At 40.2% G+C, this 20,015-nt stretch overlaps 1 protein-coding gene across 2 annotated transcripts in view; it reads right to left on the bottom strand.

The window, feature by feature from the left end:
- LOC137498544 (E3 ubiquitin-protein ligase SIAH1A-like) overlaps positions 1-20,015 on the bottom strand; it is a 264,443-nt gene that overhangs the window by 228,395 nt on the left and 16,033 nt on the right. For both annotated transcript variants that reach the window (XM_068226225.1, XM_068226224.1), the window contains exon 2: positions 10,281-10,379. The gene's annotated coding sequence lies outside the window, so the exon portion shown is untranslated. The remainder of the gene's footprint in view (positions 1-10,280; positions 10,380-20,015) is intronic.

Raw genomic sequence — 20,015 nt, forward strand, 5'->3', positions numbered from 1 at the left:
AAAAACTGGCTCTCATTTGTGGACAGTTTTCAAGTTATAAACCACAACAACTATAATCTACCAGAAATTGAGAAATTTCACTAAGCCTCTGTTGCTCAGTTGGCAGTGTGCCATCCTCTCACCGCCAGGTTCCATGGTTCTAATCCTGTGCACTCCATGTGATATTTGTGCTGGACGAAGCGGAGGCGGAACAGGTTTTTTTTTTTCCGTGTACTTCAGTTTTGCCTGTCATCTTTCATTCCAGCAACAATCTCCAATATAATTTCATTTCATCTGTCAGTGTCCGGTTTCATAGCGTAACGTTAGTGTTATTAGCTGCCATCCTTGGGGGGCTCGGGTTCAATTCCCGGTACTGCCAGAAATTTAAGAATGGCAGGAGGGCTGGTATGTGGCTGAAATGGTACATGCAGCTCACCTCCATTGGGGGTGTGTCTGAAAAAGCTGCACTACTTCGGAATGAGGACACAAGTTTACTTACTATCTATCAGTCATTAATTATAGCCCCAGGGGAGTGCGACAGGCTTCGGCAGTCGGCATAGTTCCTATCCTCACCACTAGATGTGGGCTTCGTTCATTCCATTCCTGACCCCGGTTGAAACTGGAAACAGGCTGTGGATTTTCATTTTTCATTCAGAAATTTCACTACCTAGCATGTTGGGTTTTTTTTTTTTTTTTTTTTTTTTTTTTGCAGTTTTTACGTTTAAGTTGCTCTGATACAGATAGGTCTAATGGAGATGATGGGATGGGAAAGGGCTAGGAGTGGGAAGAAAGTGGCCATGACCTTAGTTAAGATACAGTCCAGAATTGGCCTGGTATGAAAATGGGAACACATGGAACACCATTTTCAGGGCTACAAACAGTGCAGTTCGAACCCACTATCTGAATGCTAGCTGACAGCTATGAGACCCAAACCGCTCAGCCACTCACGTGGTCCTAGCATCTGTTCAAGGACCAAGCTGGCCAATAAATTCAAAATCTGTTCATCACAGACACTAATTATGAGGTAATACCAATTTAATGGTCCGTTATTCCCTGTGGGAATCAACATCCATATCAATATAATTATGAGGTAGCGTGAAAAATGTTCAAGAACAGATCTGACAACAAAAAGCTAATAGCAGCCACTCACATTACAGAGCTTTTAACTCTAAAATCAGTCTCCAATGAAACAGCTACTGAACTGTTAAGGCACTCTTGGCACATTCAATAGTAATTTGAATGTACTCAAGGCCATAGAACTTAACATCCCATTGCATGAAATTATATTAACTCAACTCTATGCTCAAGAACTTGGTCATCACTGGATCACAAAATGGCAAGCACAGGAGAACTTCCCCTATCACAGAGCACATTACACCATTGCACAGACAGCAAGCTGATGGGAATAAGCCTAAATCTCAAGGGGATAGTCACCATGCTATACTTATACCACCACCTGTTGTATGTCCGGCGCTCCCTTTCTCGCTTCGCCAGCCAGCTGCACGCGCGCCTGTGTATCATTCTGCTAGCTTCGACGCGCAGCCCTCAGTGCGCGTGCCTGACCATCGAGTGTACTATAAATAGGAGCTCCCTGCCTGCTCAAGGGCCCACTCGCCCCGGTGTCCAGCTCCAGAATACACCCTACGTCGAGCACGGAGGCTACTCCTCTTGAAAATGTGCTTCGACCAGGTGGACTGAATTTCTGGCAGTACGAGGTTTCACCTCTGGTCACCGCTCCCTTACCTGTTTCCGCTGCCTATGTTCCGTAATTCTTTTACGAGCCATTCTCATTCCCTAATTTATGCAAGATCCCTTAGTTTCGCTAGGTGGAATTTCTTCAATCAATTGAACTTGCTTTTTAGGAATTCAGGCACTTCAACAAACAAGGACTCTCAAAGACATTCATGTTAGTGTGCCAGATAGTTCTCGACTATCAACGTGTCAATTCACAAAGACTATCTTTTCAAGATAGAAGTGTATATAAAGACTGTAAACCTGTACATATTGTATAAAGACAGACTTTTCTCAAGATTCAATATTCCTTTTTGCTTCAAAATAAATTTCAGTTATTTATGTAAATATCATAAAGTGAAGCAATAAAAGTTGTGTTCTGTAAATTTCAACCTTGGTTACAACACAACTCTATGGCGACGAGGTAAAAAGCAACAACCTACAATTCTTCGACCCCAGTTGCCAACTCTATAGTGACGAGGTAAACAGCAACAAACTACACGTCATCAGCCCCAATCGCCAACTCTATAGCGACGAGGTAACCACGACACTACAATTCAACAGGCCCAGTTGTCAACTCTACGGCGACGTGCTAAACAACAACGACACTCCAACCAGTTCTGACACACAGCTTACCTTACTCTTTCTTGCACGCATCTCGCAATGGCTACTGCGGAACAACTAGCTACGGTCTTCCAAGCCTTACAGCAGCAACAACAACAGTTTATGCAACAACAACAGGCAGCATTACTTCAGGCTATTCAAGCTATTTCTGTCTCTACACAGCCCTCAGCTATTCCTCCGTTCTCTGCTTTTGATCCAGCTAAGGAAGAATGGTCAGTTTATTTAGCCCGTTTACAACAGCATTTCATCTGCCATTCTGTCACAGATGATCAACGCCGCCGCGCACTATTTCTTAGTTCGGTTGGCAATGCTACGTGTGAATTACTACGTAAATTAAGTCCAGAAGAACACTTATCTGAGGTACCCTTCACGCAGCTCTTGGCCCGTCTCACGGAACACTATGCCAAAGCTCCTCACATAGTGGCTGCTCGCTATAAATTTTTTCAGAGCAGAAAGCAACCCCATCAGACACATACTGAATGGATAACTGAATTGCGTGGTCTAGCTAAACCCTGCCAGTTCATCTGCTCCAAGGACGGTTGTGGTTCATCCTACACTGATTCTCTCATTCGGGACATGATAATTTTACATACTCCTGAAGACAAAATACGTTTTGACGCTGTCAAGCAGCGTAACCCTTCTTTAGAAGACGTCCAGCGTATTGCTACGGTTTATGAGCTTACTACCAAGACTGCCGCAGCCATAGCTTCTCCACACGAAGTTGCACAAGTCTCGCCTCAGGCCCGCAAGTCCTCTGCTACAGTGAACCGTATGGATAAGGCGCTCTCCACCAAGCATTCTCGCCAGGTTCCCTCTCGTAATGCTACACGGAAGCCCAATTCTAAAAGCACCTCGAAACTCCTGCCTTCCTGCCGAGGCTGTTTCAAGCATCATGAACGTCGTGACTGTCGTTTTTTCAAAGCTACTTGTGAACGATGTAATAAACTTGGACACATTAAGACTGTCTGTCAAAGTTCGCTCCGCCCTGCTAAGACTACTGCAGCACGCCGGAAGCATATACAGCCCCGCCAAGACATGGAAGTTGATCAGATCAATCTTATTCTTCCCACAAAGGATTCTCACAAAATCATCGTTCCTCTCTCATTCTCTGATCACTCTGTCGATTTTCAATTAGATACTGGATCACCTGTCTCTATTATTAACCTGACTACCTACCACAACTTAGGTTCACCTTCATGCTCTCCAGCTGACATCCAGCTCGTGACATTTAACAAGAAGAAAATTGACATCAAAGGTCAAATCAAGCTTCAGGCTAGTTATAAAGGAATTCAGAAGGCCATTCCTCTTCTCGTAGTTAACAACTACACTGCATCAAACATTATGGGCATGGATCTATTTAACTTATTTGGTTTCCAGATACATGACAACATTAACGTCGTATCTACATTGCATCCTACTTCTGACGTTACCGCTCTCCTAGCGCAGTTTCCTGAAGTCTTCGACTCTCAGCTCGGAACAGCCAAAGACTATACAGCTCACATACAGCTGAAATCCGGAGCTAAGCCTCGCTTCTTCAAAGCACGTCCAGTGCCCCTAGCACTTCAAGACCAGGTCACGAAAGAATTAGAAAGATGGATACAAACTGGAATTGTTGTACCAGTTACTTCTAGTCAATGGGCTACTCCACTCGTGGTAATCAAGAAACCTGATGGTAATGTTCGACTTTGTGGCGATTTTCGATCTACAGTCAACGCACAACTCGACACCGATATCTTTCCTATTCCACGTCCAGAAGACTTATTCCGTCGTCTCTCTGGTGGCCAATTCTTCTCTCGAGTTGATCTTAAAGAAGCATATCTCCAGCTACTTTTAGATGAAGAATCTAAGAAATTTCTCACACTCAACACTCCTCTCGGACTGCTCCAGCTCCAGCGGCTCCCATTCGGTGTTTCATCCTCAGCGGCTATTTTTCAGCGCTATTTGGCTCAACTCACCGCCTCCATTCCCGGTTGTGCTAACTACCTGGATGATATTATTGTTACTGGAAAAGATCATCAGGAACATCTAACCAATCTACGCCTCCTTCTCCAGAAATTGAAAGACAATGGCTTACGAGCGAATCTCGCTAAATGTACCTTCTTTCAACCTCAAGTTCACTACCTAGGACATATACTTGATAAGAATGGAATTCGTCCTAGTACACAGAATGTCTCAGCGATAGTAAACATGCCAGCACCTCAGAACCTCAAGCAGCTTCAGTCCTTCATAGGCAAAGCGAACTATTATAATAAGTTCATTCCACGCTTCGCTACAGTGGCAGCTCCATTAAACGCTCTACGTAAAAAAGGTGTTAAGTTTCAGTGGACTCCGCAATGCCAACAGGCATGGCAAACAATCAACAACGCCTTAATTCAAGCTATACAACTCACTCATTTTCAGCCCGACAAGATCATCACGCTAGCTACTGACGCTTCAGACTACGGTGTCGGTGCCGTTCTCTCCCAGAAGGATCGTCATGGACAAGAACGCCCCATCGCCTTCGCTTCGAAAACACTTAATGACCATCAACGTCGATACTCACAGATAGAGAAAGAAGCTTTAGCCATCATCTTTGGTATTCGCCGTTTCAATGAATATCTCTATGGCAACCATTTCCTGATCATTACCGATCATAAGCCTCTCGTACACTTATTCCATCCTGGTAATAAGATCCCAGAGAATTCCCTCAGAAAGCTTCAAAGATGGTCCATGTTCCTTTCTGATTATTCCTATCAGATTGTATATCGAGCCACATCCCAGCATTGTAATGCTGATGCCCTCTCCCGCTTACCCGTTGGTCCTGATACTGCCTTCGATTCTCAAGAATCTGAATGTCTTCAGTTGGACATAGAACTTGAAGATACTGTATCCAGTTTTCCTATTGATGCTACCCGCATAGCTAAAGCTACGGATAAGGACAGTACACTTGCTACTGTACGTACTTACATCCGCAACGGTTGGCCTCTTCAGAGCACACTTCCTGCCCACCTGGCACCTTATCATCGTATGCAGCATCGTCTCACGACTCGTGCCGGAGTTGTATTACTAGAAGCAGGCACCATCTTCCGAGTGGTTATCCCACTTAGCCTACAGAAACAAGTTCTCGGATTATTACACCAAAGCCATTGGGGTATCTCCAGAACAAAGCAACTCGCCCGTCAACACTGCTACTGGCCCGGTATTGATGCCGCCATCGAAAAGCTAATACGTCATTGTGAGCAATGTCAAACGAATCAGAACGCCCCGTCTTCTGATCTTGCTTCATGGCCTCCTGCTACTACTCCATGGGAACGAGTTCACATCGATTTCGCAGGTCCTTTCCTCAATTCCATGTGGTTAATAGTCATCGATTCACTGTCAAACTTTCCATCTGTCGTGGATATGCATTCGACTACTACAACCGAAGCTACCATTCGTGCTCTCCAGAAAATCTTTACTACAGAAGGTTTACCGCAAGTACTCATTTCAGACAACGGACCTCAATTTACAGCTACTGCTTTTCAGAACTTTTGTACACATAATGGCATTCGTCATATCCTAGCACCACCTTTTCACCCTCAATCTAATGGTGAAGCTGAACGCTTCGTACAAACATTTAAAAGAAGTATGAAGAAAGCTGTCTCTTCAGGCTTAACTAAAGACCAAGCCTTGCTCCAACTCTTAAACAACTACAGAACTCTACCCGGCGCTGATAATATCACTCCTGCACAGAAGCTCCATGGACGACCTCACAGAACTTTGCTTTCTCTGTTACAGCCTCTTCCGGCCCAGCATAAGACATCACCAACGAAGTTCTCCCTCAACGACAAGGTCTACACCAGGACATTCAAATCCAACCCACTCTGGATACCTGGAGTCATCTGCAGATCTTTGGGTCATCGTCTATACGAGATACAGACTACGGAGACACGTATCTGCCGCCATCAAGATCAGATACGTCTGCGCTACCGCCCCTGTCCAGCTATTGATGCTATTGCTAAACCTGATAAATCTATTGCTGAACGCGCTTTAGATCATTTAATAACAATGGGTTCCTTTCAGGACGAGACAGCGCCACTCCGCCCAGTTCCAGCTCCGGACAATACAACAGAAACATCAGCAGCTCCGCCCCAGCATCGCAGTCGCCGCCAGCGCCGCCGCCGTTTCACGCCGTACCGGCGTATTTAGGAGGGGAGGGTGTTGTATGTCCGGCGCTCCCTTTCTCGCTTCGCCAGCCAGCTGCACGCGCGCCTGTGTATCATTCTGCTAGCTTCGACGCGCAGCCCTCAGTGCGCGTGCCTGACCATCGAGTGTACTATAAATAGGAGCTCCCTGCCTGCTCAAGGGCCCACTCGCCCCGGTGTCCAGCTCCAGAATACACCCTACGTCGAGCACGGAGGCTACTCCTCTTGAAAATGTGCTTCGACCAGGTGGACTGAATTTCTGGCAGTACGAGGTTTCACCTCTGGTCACCGCTCCCTTACCTGTTTCCGCTGCCTATGTTCCGTAATTCTTTTACGAGCCATTCTCATTCCCTAATTTATGCAAGATCCCTTAGTTTCGCTAGGTGGAATTTCTTCAATCAATTGAACTTGCTTTTTAGGAATTCAGGCACTTCAACAAACAAGGACTCTCAAAGACATTCATGTTAGTGTGCCAGATAGTTCTCGACTATCAACGTGTCAATTCACAAAGACTATCTTTTCAAGATAGAAGTGTATATAAAGACTGTAAACCTGTACATATTGTATAAAGACAGACTTTTCTCAAGATTCAATATTCCTTTTTGCTTCAAAATAAATTTCAGTTATTTATGTAAATATCATAAAGTGAAGCAATAAAAGTTGTGTTCTGTAAATTTCAACCTTGGTTACAACACAACTAGTCACATCAAGTGTCTCTGTTGTCATTGTAATCACCCTATATTCATATGTGAAGTGTTTGCATCACTCAGTGTGGTAGAGAGACTGAGGAAAGTTAAGGAAATAGACTTGTGATTTTAACTGTTTGCACACAGAGCATTCTGCCACACAATGCAAATCATGTGGCTGTAAATGATGTAGTAGGAAGCATCATACCTCATTAGATAATCCATGAGGTAGAAAAGGGGTACAGGTCCATCAAACTATGCCAAACTTGTCTCACACATACTGCAACATAAAAGAATTCTGCAGTGTTTCTACTATCCACTTCCTTGGTCAAGATGTTGGATTCTAGGGGGTGCAACTGAATGTCTGCCAGGCACTTCTTGATAGTGGCAGCCAGGTTAACCTTAGCACTGAAAGTCTAGACCAGCGATCAGGTCTAAAGAAAATTAGGAACCCCATATCAATCAGCGATATACTGTAAATGATTCTGTGTCTCAGTCGGAAGTTTAGCTAAAACTGGTTAAGACGTTTTTGTGGGGGCCAAAGAGAGTCATAACTAGGAAAAGTGCCAAAAATGATTTAGAAAAAGAAGTTACGTTTGAACGTAAAATAATTAAGATAAAAATAAATAAACAATAGTTTACAATTAAAATTAATGAAATGAATAAAGAAACAATACGTTTTAATAACACTAACATAGCAATACATCAGGGAAAAACATTCTTAGAAACATGAACTATGCACGTCAGTAACTGTATACAATGCACAAAATGTTTCAAGAATTTGATCCAGAATGAAGAAACACATGTTCAAAAATACATAAAGTAACTTGCACATCACTTGCATGTAAGAAACATGTCTAAAGTAGACCACTCCTTGTTTTATTCCAAATTACATACAAGAGTATTGAGTGTGGTAAAGCAATTCATTACACTGTCATCCACGACAAAACTCGACACATAACATCGCATTATGTCCAAAGCATCTACTACAGCCGAATGTGTTGGTAATGCTGCACGCGTCTCACCGGTTTCATTTTCGTCCTCGGGTTCTTGCTCATTACTGACCTTATCAATTATCAACCGTTCATGAATTTTGTCTACCATCGGCACTTCGCAGGTGGCAAAATTGCCATCTTATTCAATTTATGTGGCAAAATTTGCATCATCTTCATCTGTTCCAAGCTGGCTGCATTCTTCATCCATATGATCAGTGATTTCCATTATTTCCATTGAAACGTCATCAGTCGCTGAACAAAACGGTTTCAAAATCAAGTTCTCGTTTACAGATTTCCAAACACATTTTAAGAAATGCATGGCATCCAAAATTGAGATCTTACGTTAAGCCATTTGCAGAAAAGCCAACCTCTTCTGCATGAGCATCTTCACTGTAGTTCAGCTTCACACACCAGATGATACCCTGGTCCAGCAGTTGGAGATGGCTTGTACAGTTTGTGGGAAGAAACACTATATGTACGTTTCTCAAATAAGATGTTCCATTTGGGATCAGTCAATGAGCAATGCGATTTTCCTCTGCCGCACACCCATTCTGGCAATAAATGATCGGAAGAAGTCCTCAAAAATTAACGATGTCATCCAAATATTGGTATTTGCCGTGTACTGGAATGGAAAAGTACATACATTCTTTAAACTGTGCGGATTCTTCAACTTCCCTATTATGAGCGGTGTCAATATCTCCGTACCACTCTCGCAGCATAATAGCAGTGTTAGTCTCTCTGTACTTGAGTTTACCTCCATGGCATTTCTCACTCTTGAATGATTACGTAACCATCCTAGGAGCATGATGACTGAGCTCTGTATCGAATTAAGAACTGCACCCCACAATACATGGCTGAAGATCTTTCCCTATATTAACACCTAGATACTTACAATGATCCCCAAAAGGAACTTTCACCCCATCAACGCAGTAATTAAAACTGAGAGGACTTTTCCTATTTGTGAAACTCACAACCTGACTTTTAACCCCGTTTACCAACATACCATTGCCTGCTGTCCATCTCACAACATTTTCGAGGTCACGTTGCAGTTGCTCACAATCTTGTAACTTATTTATTACTCTATAGAGAATAACATCATCCGCAAAAAGCCTTACCTCTGATTCCAACTCATATCATTTATATATATAAGAAAACATAAAGGTCCGATAATACTGCCTTGAGGAATTCCCCTCTTAATTATTACAGGATCAGATAAAGCTTCACCTACTCTAATTCTCTGAGATCTATTTTCTAGAAATATAGCAACCCATTCAGTCACTCTTTTGTCTAGTCCAATTGCGCTCATTTTTGCCAGTAGTCTCCCATGATCCACCCTATCAAATGCTTTAGACAGGTCAATCGCGATACAGTCCATTTAACCTCCTGAATCCAAAATATCTGCTATATCTTGCTGGAAACCTACAAGTTGAGCTTCAGTGGAATAACCTTTCCTAAAACCAAACTGCCTCCAATCGAACCAGTTATTAATTTCACAAACATGTCTAATATAATCAGAAAGAATGCCTCCCCAAAGTTTACATACAATGCATGCCAAACTTACTGGCCTGTAATTTTCAGCTTCATGTCTATCACCCTTTCCTTTATACACAGCGGCTACTATAGCAACTCTCCATTCATCTGCAATAGCTCCTCCGACCAAACAATAATTAAATAAGTACTCCAGATATAGTACTATATCCCAACCCATTGTCTTTAGTATATCCCCAGAAATCTGATCAATTCCAGCCACTTTTCTAGTTTTCGACTTTTGTATCTTATTGTAAATGTCATTGTTATCATATGTAAATTTTAATACTTCTTTAGTCAGATGGAGAGGAGCTCTTGTATGTACCCTATGCTCCTGTCAGATTAAAGTGAAAATATGATGTTCACACTTGTGAAGTGACGCAGTTTCTCACTATAATGTGGTAAATTATTCTGAATCCTTAACTCAATAAACTATTGTAGCAGCATCGTAATATCTTGCAAACAAATATTAATATATGCAAAGAGATAAGAGGATCTAGAAGTGATTTATTCTATGGATATATGAATATTTTTGTATGAAAAACATTAATATTATTCTTATTATTAAACCTTACCTTCTCCGAGATAGGATTCCATAATGAATTGATGTATCCTCAAATGCTTTATCAATTTCCATCAAAACATCCATACTCTTCCCATGAGCTGAGTGAAAACTAGAAAGTTAAAGAAATATCAGTATTTTAGCCCAAAAGACAAGAAAATATAAATTCTTTTTGTTAGTAAATGGGATTGTACAGTCACTGGGAAATAATTTTTACATAATGTAATATCAATAGTTTCACAATTGGAAAAAAACCATATCACAATATTTCAACAGACTTATGAGTGACCAGATCTAGGAATGTGTAGATATCAAGTGTTTAAATAAAAAAAAGAATATTATTCCTTCCATCCGTTTTTTAGATAATCAGCTATGTAGGAAATGACATGGAAAGAAATGTGATTGTAGCGGGAGATCTGAATTTACCAGATGTCAATTGGGAAGGAAATGTGAATGACAGGAAGTATGACCAACAAATGGCAAATAAGTTAATATGGGAAGGACAGCTGATTCAGAAAGTGATGGAACCAACCAGAGGGAAAAATATCCTGGATGTGGTGCTGATAAAACCAGATGAGGTCTATAGAGAAACTGAAGTAATAGATGGTATTAGTGATCATGAAGCTGTTTTTTGTCGTAGTTAAAAATAAATGTGATAGAAAAGAAGGTTTTAAAAGTAGGACTATTAAGCAGTACCATATGGCTGATAAAGCAGGCATGAGGCAGTTTCTAAAAAGTAACTATGATCGGTGGAAAACGGTAAATGAAAATGTAAACAGACTCTGGGATGGGTTTAAAGAAATTGTTGACGAATGCGAAAACAGGTTTGTACCTTTAAGGGAGGTAAAGAATGGTAAAGACCCACCTTATTATAATAGAGAAATAAAGAGACTAAGAAAGAGGTGCAGACTGGAAAGAAATAGAGTTAGAAATGGCTGTGGAAGTAAGGAGAAATTGAAGGAACTTATTAAAAAATTGAATCTAGCAAAGAAGGCAGCTAAGGATAACATGATGGCAAGCATAATTGGCAGTCATACAAATTTTAGTGAAAAATGGAAGGGTATTTATAGGTATTTTAAGGCAGAAACAGGTTCCAAGAAGGACATTCCAGGAATAATTAATGAACAAGGGGAGTGTGTATGTGAGGATCTTCAAAAGGCATAAGTTTTCAGTCAGCAGTATGTAAAGATTGTTGGTTACAAGGATAATGTCCAGATAGAGGAGGAGACTAAGCCTAAAGAAGTAGGAAAGATCACAATATGAAGATAAAGTTAGAATACAAGAGGACAAATTGGGGCAAATATTCATTTATAGGAAGGGGAGTTAGGGATTGGAATAACTTACCAAGGGAGATGGTCAATAAATTTCCAATGTAATTGAAATCATTTAAGAAAAGGCTAGGAAAACAACAGATAGGGAATCTGCCACCTGGGTGACTGCCCTAAATGCAGATCGGTATTGATTTATTGAAGAGTATGGCTCTAGTGTATGGGACCCTCACCAGGACTACTTGATATGAGAACGGGAAAAAATTCAAAGGAAAGCAGCAGGATTTGTTCTGGGTGATTTCCGGCAAAGGAGTAGTGTTACGACTCGATTAGCTACCACTGTCTCACATTTCTCCAGAACTACCCAATTGTCGCCACCTCTGCTTCCACTGTTCGACGCCACATTACTCTTGGCCTCCCCTTTCTTCTAACTCGCTGGGGATTCCATTCAAGAGCCTGTTTTGATATGCTGTCAAGACCTCAGTGCAGATGTGATCTACCCATTTCTGTTTCTCTTCTTTTATCTGAACTTCAGCCATGTAATAAGGATGTAAAGGAGAGGGCATATAAGTCTCTCTTAAGACGTCAATTAGAGTACGGTTCCAGTGTATGGGACCCGCACTAGGATTACTTGATTCAAGAACTGGAAAAAATCCAAAGAAATGCAGCTTGATTTGTACTGGGTGATTTCCGACAACAGAGTAGTGTTACAAAAATATTGCATAGTTTGGGCTGGGAAGACTTGGGAGATAGAGGACACAAGCTGCTCGACTAAGTGGTAGGCTATGTTCCGAGCTGTCAGTGGAGAGATGGCGTGGAATGACATTAGTAGACGAATAAGTTTGAGTGGTGTCTTTAAAAGTAGGAAAGATCACAATATGAAGATAAAGATAGAATTCAAGAGGACAAATTGGGGCAAATATTTGTTTATATGATGATGCAGCTGCTTGCTGTTCAAAGGGGCCTAACATCTAGGTCATCACTGCTTAACAATGCACCGTTAATCTTACAGCATAAACAATGTAATTGGTGAATCCTCTGACACTTATTTCATCAGATCTTTGCATTGCCTTCTCATCCTTCAGTTTTACTCATGCAGCTTCAAAATATCTGACCAATACCTACCTCTTCTTATGATTTACTTTAGCTGCGCAACATCACATATGTAAATAACCCCTCCCTAATTCACCCAGATGTGAAATCGCAGCTCCATATATGGGCAATTGGGCATGTTATACGATAAGACAAAAATGCAGCACCATATCTTGCGAAGTCGCATGACTTAGTTCATTTGAGCAATAGTAGGTACTGTATAGTCTAACTTTGGCTCTTAGTAACATATAGTCTCAGTCAAATTTCTTGGTGGTGTGCTGTGCATTTGCCTCAGTTTGATATTTATTTATTTTGTGTCATTTGGTTATTGACTCTCTTATTACTGTGCAGCACAATGTAATCTGAAGACTGGAAGCAGGGTCTGTCCATATCTAAGAAAAAAAGTGCAGGCATGAACGGGGGAATAACTGAAAACTTAAGAAAAAATTGAGAAAACAAGCTTTTTCGGAAAAGTGGTTACTAGAAACTGAATTTAGAGGCTGGTTATCTTCTCATTATAGTGACAAGAAAAAAGCAAAACGTAAGTGCTGTAATACAGTTTTAAATGCTGGTAGAATTGAGTTGCTGAAACACAGGAATGAGGCAAACTGAAATGTATGACACAATTAACAAACATTTTTACATCTGTGAAATTCAATAAAACAACAGCAGAAATTCGATTGGCTCGCTTAGCAGTAGAACACAATTTTAGTACTAAATCAATGGAACATATTGTGAAATTATTGCAAACTATTTTCTCTGATTCAAAAATTGCTTCAGATTTTAAAATGCAGCAAACAAAAATTACCAATGTGGTAAAAAATGTTATCAGTAGACGTGTGTAGAATTAAATGATTAAACAATTGAAGTCAAAAAAACATTCTCTGTATTAGATGAGAGCACTGATGTTGCAGGTGACAAAAGTTTATGCATTTTGGTTAGATACATCAGTGATGGTGAAATTATTGTATCATTGATGAGCAAGATTAAAAGAGGGACAGATGCTGCAAATGCTGAAAATCTTTTCAAAAGTCTTGAAAAAAGGTAGATGAGTATGGCCTTTCAGTAGACCAAATTGCAGTGACAACGCAAGTGTGATGGTTAGTAAAAATCAATCTCTTGCGGCAAATATTTTAAAAGGGAACCCTGAAACCTTAATTTTGTCCTGTATTTGTCATACAACGCACTTAATTGCTAGTGCTGCTTGTAAAAAATGAAATGGCGTACGGCTTTTAGTGCCGGATGTGTCCGAGAACTTCAGCTCGCCAGGTGCAGCTCGTTTGATTTGATGCCGTATGCGACCTGCGCGTCGTGATGAGGATGAAATGATGATGAAAATGACACACCCCCCCAGCCCCCGTGCCAGCAGAATTAATCAATGATGGTTAAAATTCCCGACCCTGCTGGGAATCGAACCCGGGACTCCTGTGACCCAAGGCCAGCACGCTAATCATTTAGCCATGGAACCGGACAGTGCTGCTTGTGATGAATTGCTGCAAAATATAGATTCACTTCTTCATTTACAGTAGTTTTTAAGTACTTTTCAAGGAGTCCACAGAGACAGGCAATACAAGAGGAACTGCAGGAGTACATAAAGATAACTGAACAAAAAACACTTGGCCCAAGCAGAACAAGACAATTAGCTCCTTCTAATTGTGTTGACAGAATTTTAAAGCAGTGGCCAGTTTCATGGAACTTATTTCCAAAGGCAGTGATAGAAGAACAGTGGCAGAAATAATATTTAATAACTAGCATTTGTACTTGTTCTTTGCATGGGAATTCGCAGTGGATTACATGTTTCCTTCAGGAATTTATGTGAAGTAACATGGCTCTATTCACATGTTTAATCCAATTTTTGTACAATCATGTGCGTTATTATCCATCGTACAATAAATACGAACATGGCAACAAGGAACGGAAATAAGATATTCTTAAACGTTCGTTATAAACAGTCTTTTGTTAGACCTAATGTTAATGAAAATATATGAGAATAATCTTCCTATAAATACCAACTCCATGTGATTACCATGACATCAAATGCACCTGATAACACAGTTCTGAGTATGTAGTTTTCCAAATACATAGTGTGGTGAAATAAGTCCAGCAGTTTTCCACTTTTAGAAATGTACAAACCGATAGATAACCAGACAGACAGACACCAATGGGAAAAGTTCTACCTCATGTTTCCTTGGTGTTCATTTACATTAGATGGAGGTTCATTTTTAGGCCAAGCGAAATATTATGTATCCTCTGATTTTTTCCTGTTTAGGATCCTTCAAATAACTGTACGTCTGCGAGGGTGTCCGTCACTGGCTGCAGAGCATGAAGACCATAGAAAATAGTAATTTTCTCTGTCATTTGAAGAGTAAGCAAAATTACGAATATAACAAAAATTATTTAAAATGAAGGGGTGTTTCACATATAGTCTACAGATTTTTTATGTTTTTAAATTAGGCTATATGAATAACAAAACCTGCTCCTGGATAAGTAGACTCTAAATATGAAATCTGGTCAAGATATAATCAACAGCGTAAAAACAATAAACTCTTCTGGTCTTCCCATAAACCCCCAGTCTGTTCAGTGATTTTTAAATAATTTGTCTGCTTCGATGAGTAGACTCTAAATATGAAGTTTGATCGAGATCTACTGAGCTGTTTACCCATGATGGCGGAACAAATGAAATGAAATGGCGTATGGCTTTTAGTGCCAGGAGTGTCCGAGGACATGTTCGGCTCACCAGGTGCAGGCAGGTCTTTCGATTTGATGCCCCTAGGCAACCTGCGTGTCATGATGAAGATAAAATGATGATTGAAGACGACACATACACCCAGCCCCAGTGCCAGAGAAATTAACCAATGATGGTTAAAATTCCCGACCCTGCCGAAAATCGAACCCGGGACTCCGTGACCAAAGGACAGCACGCTAACCATTTAGCCATGGAGCCGGACGGTGGAACAAAGAAACAGACAGACAAATAGACACGGAAGCTAGAAACTACTGATACGATCTTGAGTTGACCTAAAACAGATAAATATTCACAACTAAGTACAGTAGAAGTCCGTTATAGCGAGAATTCATACAAGTGAAAAATTTACTCGCTATAACGGATTGTCGTTATATCCGATTTTTGCATAAAAGTCGGACCCCCCCCCATGCACATTAAAATCGGTATGAAACGGCAGTCAGTTTGTTCAAAACTTGCGTTTCCGCAGATGATATCCACACTACGGTTTACTTGATTTTTTTTGTAATCCGATAGTACGTGAAAGTGTGTTTAATTTCATTGTGATGATAAAATATAGTATCGTATTTCTCCGAATCCAAGATGAACCCCACTTTTCCTTCAAAAAATTTAAATCAGGCTCTTGTAAAATCATAAGAATGCCTTGTTGTACAGTAGGCCTACGCATTTTTAGACGCCGAACATTGACTTTCGTCACGCCGTATTTTTTTTTTTTTTTTTTTTTTTTTTTTTTTTTTTTTTTTTTTTTTTTTGCGGCTGCACAATTATTATTCTTTTCCGCGGGTTTAAGGGCCATTAACTTAACATTGGCATCATAATACCGAAGAGAACCTGTTGAAATTTCGGCAATACCTATTGCATTCGTCTCTACAATACAACGATCCATCAGGAAATTATTCTTGCTGTCTACAAAACTGTTACCGGTACTTTTACGCAGCGTCAGATATAACCGGCTACCGCTACACGCACGTCTCGCTTGCCGGGTTCGGCCAAATTCAGCGGCTAGCGATATATAGGCCTAACCGCGGACGTTGAAAGTCAACGAACGAGTTTATTGCGCCACGGTATGGCCATTCCGCCCTTGCGTTTTTCGTGCAAATACCTCAGAATTTCATCTTCGACTCCTTTAAAGCGTCCTTGTTGCGGACCACTGAATGCATTTTTTGTACAGTATGCATTTTTTTAGCTGCCGTATCTTTGTCTTCACACTAACGTCAAATATTTGCTTTAGTTAGGCCTATGCCGTATTTTCTTGCGGCTGCACAATTATTCTAGATTTCCGAGTGTGTAATAACCATTAACTTAAAAATTGGCATCATAATATCGACTAGAACCCGTTGAAAATTTGCCGGCAATACCTTTTTCACGTATCTTTACAATACGACTATCCATCACGAAAATATTCCTGCTGTCTATAAACCTTTTTACTAAGCGTCAAGTACAATATACGCGTTATAACTCTGCCACTGAGTAGTCATGGCTTTTCTAAGAATTCGAAGGGTCGCATGTTTTGATGCCATTCTGCAGATTTGAGAAACACACAGGCACTGTACAATCGGTTGTTGCGGCTAGCGATGTACAGTAAAGAGGCGGTCGTTTATTGTCAACGAGTTCTGTGCGCGTGTGAAAAGAAGCAGCGTGGTTACCGCGGTAGTTGCAAGTGGTATCCATTAACTAACTGTTAGGCCGCGAATGCTACAACTCTTGAGTTTTCGCATGAGATTCTGAGGGGGAAAAAAGTCTTCGATTCGGAAAAATACGGTATCACTCCAGAGATTTCTGTGGCAAACACCTCAGCTTTCTTCTTCAAACAGCGTCACCTAACCTAAAAGTATATGTATCATGAAAACATATTTGAAATGCATGTAGAGAAATAACCTCCTCACGAAAAATTTACAAGTAAATAGCCATAACTAGACGCGAGAAGATATGAAATATCCTCTGAAATCAGTGATGTACTCTGCCATATCTTGAGGTGTATCACATTCTTACTTAATGTCCATATATAACATTAAAATTAAGATATCGTTTACTTCAGTATTTTTAACGAGTTAACAACTGCTATCCGCCACGTTATTTACGCATTTATGACGAAAACGTGTTATCCTCTTTCATTTCAAATTTTCTTTAGAGAACAGTAGTCGATGGGTATTAGGTCTACTAATCAACGCCAACATAGCCTTTGAGTGTCAACGAGACAGCTCGCAAATGCACAAAGTGAGAAAACTATACCGTGCCGAAGATGATCGATCGCATTTTGTTGCAAACGGTTCAGTTTTCTTATTCAAATAGCGTCACGTATCCTAACTTAACCGTACTCAATCAATTAAGCACTCTGCCATATCTCAAGGTGTATCCCATTCTTACTTAATTGCAGTATTTAGCCTCAAATTTAAGCGGTCGTTTAGTCAGCCCTAATTTTTAACGAGATAACAACCGTTATCGGACACGTTATTTACGCATTTATTACGAAAACATGTTCTCTTTCATTTCGAATTTTCTTTACGGAACAGCTGTCGGCGGGTATTACTAATCGACTCCGACATTGCCTTCGAATGTCGACGAGAGAAATCGCTAGTGCACATAGCGAGGAAACGATGCCGAAGGTAATCGATCGCATGAAATATCATCGTTGGGGTGCATAAATATCGCTAACGGAAAATATCGCGCGCGTTTAATTGCTCGTAATAACGGATGCGTCAGTGATAGGGTTCTCGCTGTAACCGAAGGACGATACACAGTTTAATATAGGAATTTTGTAGGGACAGAAAAAGTCGACGCTATAACGGAGTTCTCGTTATATGCCGTACTCGCTATAGCGGACTTATACTGTATTTTTTATTTTCCACCTTGTCGATACACTAAATTGCTTAAGGCAACTTATTGGTTAAAAGTGGTACATGTTTCGTATATTATAAACATAGATGAAAAATTCATGAGGTAGGTGTTAGCTTCATTGCTTGCCTGGATGGCATTTGGATGATGTAAAATTAGCGTCACGGTCCGTAACGCACTTACACAGATTCACAACTAAGTATTTTTTATTTTCCACCTTGTCGATACACTAAATTGCTTAATTAAAAGTGGTACATGTTTTGTATATTATTTTTTTTGCTATGGGCTTTACGTCGCACCGACACAGATAGGTCTTATGGCGACGATGGGATAGGAAAGGCCTAGGAGTTGGAAGGAAGCGGCCGTGGCCTTAATTAAGGTACAGCCCCAGCATTTGCCTGGTGTGAAAATGGGAAACCACGGAAAACCATTTTCAGGGCTGCCGATAGTGGGATTCGAACCTACTTGTATATTATTAACATAGATGAAAAATTCATGAGGTAGGTGTTAGCTTCTTTGCTTGACTGGTTGGCATTTGGATTACATAAAATCAGCTTCATGGTCCGTATCGCACTTGCACAGATTTTTCGATACACAAGGTGGAAAATAAAAAATACTTAGTTGTGAATCTGTGTAAGTGCGATAATGGACCATGAAACTGATTTTATGTAATAACAGATAAATATATTGAAATATAGTGAAATACGTGACATCACAGACAGTGGACCCGCAACAACTTTATTTATAAGATTTAGATAATTTGTTCATGAAGACATGTTTACAGTTTTTGAATTTTTTGCTGCCAGTTTTCAACTCTTTCAATGCCATGTTCCAGTCTCACACAGTGCTTATAACTGTATTGGGAATAGAGTCTGAAAGATTTCTGTTGCTAATTGGCAATAAATTTCTGAAGCCTTCTGAAATTTAGGGTGGAAAAATTTTCGTGTGCGACCCCAAACTTCCTTCTAATTTGTTGCCCATATAAGAAGTAAAACTTGGCACAGAAGCTGAAAACATTCTTGGAGAATTGTCAGACAATGCGTAGTACATTAAAGCAGACATTTTTACATTTAGAAAACACTGTTTAAGATTCGATCAAGTGGCATTTCAGGAAGCTCTAGGCAGATTTTCTATGCAAGATCATGATATCAGTCATGAATTCAGATTGTTTGAACCTTCAGTAGCTTTGGACAGTAGTTCCGATCCACCAATAATTTTGTCACAAGTTTTGATTAATAGATTTAAATCAGAATTCAATGAATCAAATTGCTAGATGAAAGGGAAAATTCTGATCCATTACTTTTCAGAGAGTGAAATGTCAGAAATGCTGAAGTTATCTGATGTAAAATTTTGGAAGAAAGTGACAAAGTGTAAGAATTATAATGATGTCAGTTAGTTTGAAAATATAAGTATTCTAGTCAACATTGTAATTTGTTTGCCACATTCCAATACTGCAGTTGAAAGAATATTTCCGTTGGTGTCAGACACTAGGAAAAAGAAGCGAAACAGAATTACCATAGACACACTGGAGGCGTTAGGATTAAGGTGGACATGAAAAAGTGAGGAACACAGTGCTTTGATTATATGATTCCCAAAGATATGTATAGCTCATTTAATTCTCATTGTATATATGGTGATTCTTCACGTTCAACATCAACGGCAGCAACAGTGGATATAAGCAGTGATGGAACAGGACTAGTAAACTTTCAAACTGATGAGTTTTTGAAATATTATTGCACCTGTATTTATTAATTCCTTACTAACAATATTTAATACTGTTATACTTCTCACTTATAGTTATCTTTCCAAA

The sequence above is a fragment of the Anabrus simplex genome, chromosome 2 (assembly GCF_040414725.1).
Source record: "Anabrus simplex isolate iqAnaSimp1 chromosome 2, ASM4041472v1, whole genome shotgun sequence".
Classification (NCBI taxonomy): Eukaryota; Metazoa; Arthropoda; class Insecta; order Orthoptera; family Tettigoniidae; genus Anabrus; species Anabrus simplex.